Genomic DNA, 6,496 nt, shown 5'->3' with positions numbered 1-6,496 from the left:
TTGCCTCTGGAGACGTGCAGCTTCCTTCCTCTCCCTGGCCGCCTTCCGTCTGCAGTACATCTGCGCCAGGGTTCGGGTCCCGTCCTTCACCGACTCCCACCATTCCACCACGGAGCTGTAGCCGTCTCTCAGATCAACCCAGCTCACGTAGTCTTTCCGGAACAGTGCCCTGAAGTCGTCTTCCTCCAGTATCTCCCAGTTCAGCTTCCAGTACCCACGACCGAATGCCGGCAGGCTGGTGTTAGCCACCACCGTCAAGCGACCGTGGTCGGAATACCACGCCGGGGACACCGTCGCCGATTCCAGGGAGCAGGTCGTGTGCAGGAAGATGTAGTCCAGGCGGCTGCACACTCCCCGGGAGTTTTTCCAGGTCGTTCCGGCGTCGTTAGGGCGGCACCGTCTGAAGCCGTCTACCAGGGAGAACTGCTTGAGTAGCGACTCCAGCTCTGCCGAGCTAGCGTCGCTCCCCTTCTCCCGGTCGACGTTGAAGTCCCCGCCGAGCACCATCTGTCTATTGGTGGTGCAGCAGCTGGCCAGGTCAGCAAACACTTCCTTCAGGATAGAGGGTTCTGTTGGAGCATAGACGTTAATTGCTCTCAACTTCTGCCCCCTCCAGTCGATGTCTGCGACCAGGATCTGGCCCTGCACCACCGAGAAGGAGGAAACCAGCGTCATCTCTGGGTTTCCGAGGAGAATTCCCACTCCGGAAGAGTGGACCCCTCCTACGCTCCAGTATGATTCTCCCTTCGTCCATTCCCTGGTGAATGTCAGCTTGTCGCTTTCATCCTTCAGGTGGACCTCCTGTAAGAAACAAACTGAGAAAGACTTTGAGGCCAGATCATGAAAGACTCCCCGTCTTTTCACGGGGTCTCTCAGCCCTCTCACGTTAGTTGTTAGGAAGGTTAGTTTCACAGTCATGGTTAAACTAGTGAAAGTTAAACCTCCTCTCTGTACTTACAGTTGAAACTTGGGAGTCTACATCTGGGCACTGTTTAGCCTAGATGTAACTCCTCTCGTTCGGGTCCTGGGGGGAATATGCTGGGCTCCCTCCAGGTTTCGCTGGGGACTGAAATGTAAACATGCTGGACAGGTCCAGCCCTACCATCAGTCCGGGCTCCAGGCCGGCTTCGAAATAATCCTCGTCGTCCTCGAGGATACTCTCCGCCACCGCTTCGGGAAGGCTCCTTTCTTCCCTTTCTCCGGGAGTTTCGGGGGCCTCAAGTTTCTCCTGGGCCTCGGGGGAAGGGGGCTCCAATTTCTGGGCTGCCTCTTCCTGTTGTTCCTGGGCCTCGGGGGAGGGGGTTCCAACTTCCTGTGATGCCTCTTCCTGTTGTCCCTGGGCCTCGGGGGAGGGGGTTACCTCTTCCTGGGCTGCCTCCTCCTTTTGTCCGTGGGACTGGGGGGAGGGGGGTTCCGTTTCCTGGGGAGCCTCCTCCGGTTGTTCCTGGGCCTCGAGGGAAGAAAGTTCCGTTTCCTCTAGGACGAGGAAACGGTTTTCCCTTACCACTCTTTTTTTCTGTCCTTCCGAAAGTGGGTCCACCCTGGGTCTCTTCTCCCGCTATCGCTTTCCCTTTTTGCTGGGAGTTATCCAGGACCCTTACTCCGGTCGGCCGTCTTGTCCCTCTTCCTGGCGGCCATCTTGTGGCACCGATGCGGCTGGGGGTGTGGCCTCGGCAGTTTCGGTTCTCAGCGGGGGAGGTGCGGGTACTTTGTTCTCAGCCCTCTCCCTTTGTCTGGAGACCGGTTTCTGCCTGCCGGCTTCCACCACCTGCGCAAACGAAGGTTTGCTTACCTTACATTGGCGAACGAGGTGTCCCTCGGCGCCGCATCTGTCGCACTTTTTGGCTGCCCGGCAGGTTTTTGCCAGGTGCCCGTCCTCATTGCAGTTGTGACATCTGACTATGTCACATGTGTTTGTCTTGTGGCCGGACTGTCTGCACTTGCTGCAAAAATCCGGCATCTTGGGGTAGTAGAGGTACCCCCTGTCGGCTCCGATGTTGAAGCGAGCCGGGGGGTGCTGGAAACCGTCAACGCCCTCTGGGTCCTCCTTCAGGAGGACTCGGTACTGGCGTTTGCCGTACCAGACGCCTTTGTCCCTGATCTCTGTCGGTTTTCCCACCACGGTTACATACCTCCCTAGGTACGCTGTTACCCGTTCCGCTGGTACGTAGGGATTGTATGTGCAAACCGTGATGGTCCTCTGATTCGTCTTCCTCATCGGCTCCGGCCTGTAATCAGAGAAACCAGGGTGCTTACCTTTCTCCCTGATCAGTCTCGTTGCCTTTTCGTACGATGCATCCGTAGCCATGTAGGCCTCCATGTATCTCTCTGCCTTGTTGTCCTGGAGGCAGTAGAGATCTCCGGCCACCAACTGCAAGATCCCTCGCAGGAAGGTCATAAAGAAGGCCTTTGCAGTCGGTATCGGCTCCGTCTTCTTTGTCCAGTGGAACCGGATCAATGTCCTCTTGTCTGCCATCTCTGAGGGAGAAAAAAAAAAAGGAGGGAAAGAGAGAGAGCAAAGGGAGCAGCGAGGGAGCCCTGGCCTTTGTCCTTGTGGGCAAAGCCCAGCTAGGTGCAGGCGCAGGAGGAGAGAGAGAGAGGAGAGCGGAAAGTGCTTCCGGGTCTCAAGGAAGAAAGCAAGCACCGCGGGCAGGCCACGTGTACCTGCTCCCAGCCAAGAGGCCAAGGAGGCAGAGAGAGAGAGAGCGAGAGAGAGAGGGAGCGGATAGCGCTTCCGAGCCTCGAGGTGGAAAGCAAGCACCGCGGGCAGGCCACGTGTACCTGCTCCCAGCCAAGAGGCCAAGGAGGCAGAGAGAGAGAGAGCGAGAGAGAGAGGGAGCGGATAGCGCTTCCGAGCCTCGAGGTGGAAAGCAAGCACCGCGGGCAGGCCACGTGTACCTACTCCCAGCCAAGAGGCCAAGGAGGCAGAGAGAGAGGGAGAGAGAGGGAGCGGATAGCGCTTCCGAGTCTCGAGGAAGAAAGCAAGCACCGCGGGCAGGCCACGTGTACCCACTTCCAGGCAAGAGGCCAAGGAGGCGGAGCAAGAGAAAGGGGGAGGGGAGAGGAGAGGAGAGAGCAGAGAGAGAGAACGTTGATGCCGGATTCCACCCAGCTCAGCTGCTGCTTGGCCTTAACCCCCTAGGCTCAACCTAGAGCGATACCAGCTCAAGCACTCTTCAGAATCTTCGATCGCCTTCTAGACCTTTGGAAAGACAAGAACTGGGGGCATGCCACTTGAACTTGATCTTAGCCAAAAGGCCGAGAAGGCATAGGTTTCTTTACGGCATTCCTGAACTCTTTGCACTAATGAGCCCGGGCCTTTTTCCCGTCTCGCCGCTACGCATATGGGTCTTTTTCCGCTCTCCTACTCCCCATGGCTAGTCCCTTTGGACGTCCGTGACAGGTGCCCCTTTGGAATAGTTTTCAGAAAATGTGAGAAAAGGAAAGTTATGTACAGTAAGCTCTCACACACAGCTCTCAAACACAGCATTAGAGATTGGAATCTGATTGTAAAAAAAAACTGCCCGTCTCCCTGGCATTTAACGTTGCTGTTGTTTTTATTTTACATATTGTTAGCATTTTAATGAATTGTTAAAAGATTTATACACAAATCGCTAAATACAAAACGAAAAAAACCCAACTGTATGCAATTGACCATTCATATTCCTGAATTTTAAATCCCTGTGTTTATCTGTGTCCAAGTGCCTGGTGCAGCTATTTTGAAAGCATACCTCAAGGAGGACTTTACACGCAGTCTGGGGTATTTAGCTTGTACTGTGTGCCCTGTTTGCCTTTGTAAGCATTTGTTTAAAAAATAAGTTCACAATACGATAAAAACAGAGAAAGCACAAACTTAATAATATAACGATTCAAAATCAAAACCAAATCATATGAAGAAAAAGAGTCAATTTCCGCCTGCACTGATATCCCTTCAAATGTTTTAGAAGAACTCTTGACGTTAATAGAGTAGAAGCCTGCATTTCTTCTACTAAACGAGACTATGGGGAGTGAGTATTTTGATGTCGAACTGGGATTTAAATAAAGAGGAACACTACACTACATTGGGCTACGCGTGTGACAAAACGTTTATTTTAGACCTCTCGATAGCTCAGTTGCTAGCTCTTAAAACTGTAGAAAAAACAGCGAGTATGTCTTATGTCCCTGGTCTGAATCCAGTTTGAAGGATGGTGTTTTCTTGTTCCTTAATCAAAAAGTGAAAATTGCGAATTTGTCTTTCACTTTGACGTTCACCCGAAAGCTCAGTATACAAAGAAGTAGAGGCTCCTGTTCTGAATAATTCCGCTCTGAGACACCTGCGTTAAGTTAGAGCTGAGTCGGCTGGCTGAGCATGTTGCCTCCTTTACATTCAATAGGAGCCCCGACACTAAGAGAAACGTACAGAAATGGGTTTTATCGGGAACTTTTCATGTCCAATGCACTTGACATCTCCCACGGGCGACAAAGTTCATTTAGGACACCTTTCTTTCTTTCTTCTTTCAGCAGGAGTACAATAATGGCAACAACATGTTTGGAGTTCGGCATTTCATTTAGTCTGCGGAAACATCGTATCGGAATGAACTACCTGAGATAAAAGAGTAATTGCGGCTTCAGATCGTTTTTACAGAGCATTGCGTTGTTCTGTTCATGCTGACTACACGCTTTAGATATGTCATTTACTGCAAGCGTTGCTTTTCCAGGTTTTTCTGAAATTCCTCGCATTTGAGCCAGCACTAAAATATTTCATTCCCGTCGCTGAATACATCGTGGAAACGGTATTTGCAACGGAATGCTGTCACACATGAAACCTTTTTGTTATTCGGTTCTGAAGTTTGAAAATGAAAATAAAACGGGGGTCACCTCATAGGCTTGAAAGAAGTCCAAGCAGCATAAAAACCCATGAATTCTCACAAATTGCATTGTGCTGCAACTTTCTTCTGCTGCTGTTATAAATCAGCCTTAAACATTTGAATGCATACCTTACTGCTGCTAATCACATTCACATGTTTATGAAGCTTTTTTCTGTCCGTTATGCTTTTGCTAAGCAGTTTCTCCGTTTTCCTCGTACTGTGATTGTCAGCGAGCACAACAAGACTGAAACAGTGTAAAAGCAGGCAAAAAAGACAGGGTAAAACGCCTGACTGTCGGGAGTGGGATTTTAACCCCTGCCTCTATTTGGAGAGTGAAACACAAAGCTTAAAAGACACGAAGCTGTGAATTTGCTGTTTTAAACCGCTCGACTATCCTGAAAAAATGTGTGCTGATTGCACCAGTCGCATCCAATTTTCTGTAACTTTAGGATGATTGATACGACTGGACAAACACAATTTGTGGCGTTTAGCATGACATGGAAAACGGTACCGGAGCATTCGGGTCCGGACTACCAGACTCAGAAACAGTTTTTACCCCGCACTATCAAACTATTAAACTCCCAGCCTCTCTCACTCTCTCCTCACCTCTCACCTATGATCTGAACCTCACGGTGCCTTCTTTCTTACCAAAAACCCAAACACACATTGAAAATCTACCTCTACCATACATGTCAAAAGCTCACTCCCCATCATTTCTATCCCTTTATTTCATTCTTTTGATGCATGTTTTTGCACATAACCTGTTACCTTTTTGTTGTTTTGCACGCTGCCTGTTGTTTTTTGCACATCGGCTGTTGTCTCTGTCTTTCTTTTGTTATACAATTGTATTGTTGTTGTGTTTTCTTCTTTGTACTACTTATGTCCGAGAGCTTGCTAAATAGCATTTCGTTATACCATATACCTGTGTATGAGTATAATGACAATAAACTTGAACTTGAACTTTAAACTTGAACTTGAACTTGACATAGTCTTGCAGGCAGTATATTATTTTATCGTTTACTCGTTTAAAAAAACACGGTCTTCTCGTTTCTAAGTCAGATTTTTAGTGCTTTCGAACGTTCCTTCCAACCTGGACTGACAGCTCACCCGATCTGTTTGTGATCAGACCATGGAGTCGGGGGCTATACAAAGCGCACGTTCCTTCCCCAATGCTGAGGCGATCATTCAGAAGATGGGTGTGAAGAGAAACAAGCTTTGTCGACTAAAAAACAAGGCAGGATATGCAAGAATACTAATCACTGGCGACAGTTATGTTCTCTTACTATTGAGATCCCTACATTGTGAGTTTTTTTAAGACTTTGAAACTAAAGGAAAGCGGTGACAAATGAAACAGGCACGGGTGGGGTTTGAACCCACGCTCTTCGGTTTACGAGACCGACACCTTACCACTTGGCCACCGCGCCTACTTGTAAGCATGGGAATAAGGTTGTTCAAATTATTTTTTTCTGAATCTGGTTTACATCGCCAAATGTAAACCGGAGGCAGCAACAACAATAAAAGGGATACTTGTCCTTAAACTCGGACGTGATGTTCTGCAGACATGTGCACAATGTCCTGTTTTCTTGCAGTGTAGACATTTTGCTGTTCACGCTCCGCATTCATCTGCTTTGTGCGTTGTTAGTCCGCAC

General features: G+C 49.3%; 1 non-coding gene across 1 annotated transcript; it reads right to left on the bottom strand.

The window, feature by feature from the left end:
• Positions 1–6,199: 6,199 nt before the first annotated feature.
• trnat-cgu (transfer RNA threonine (anticodon CGU)) lies at positions 6,200–6,271 on the bottom strand. The gene has a single exon. It is a non-coding gene; the product is annotated as a tRNA-Thr (tRNA).
• Between the last annotated feature and the right edge of the window lie 225 nt (positions 6,272–6,496).

This window comes from Lepisosteus platostomus, chromosome 5 (assembly GCF_059453375.1).
Source record: "Lepisosteus platostomus isolate fLepPlt1 chromosome 5, fLepPlt1.hap1, whole genome shotgun sequence".
Taxonomy (NCBI): domain Eukaryota; kingdom Metazoa; phylum Chordata; class Actinopteri; order Semionotiformes; family Lepisosteidae; genus Lepisosteus; species Lepisosteus platostomus.
The sequence above is the reverse complement of the archived record's forward strand: the minus strand, read 5'-3'. Positions and strand labels throughout refer to the sequence as shown.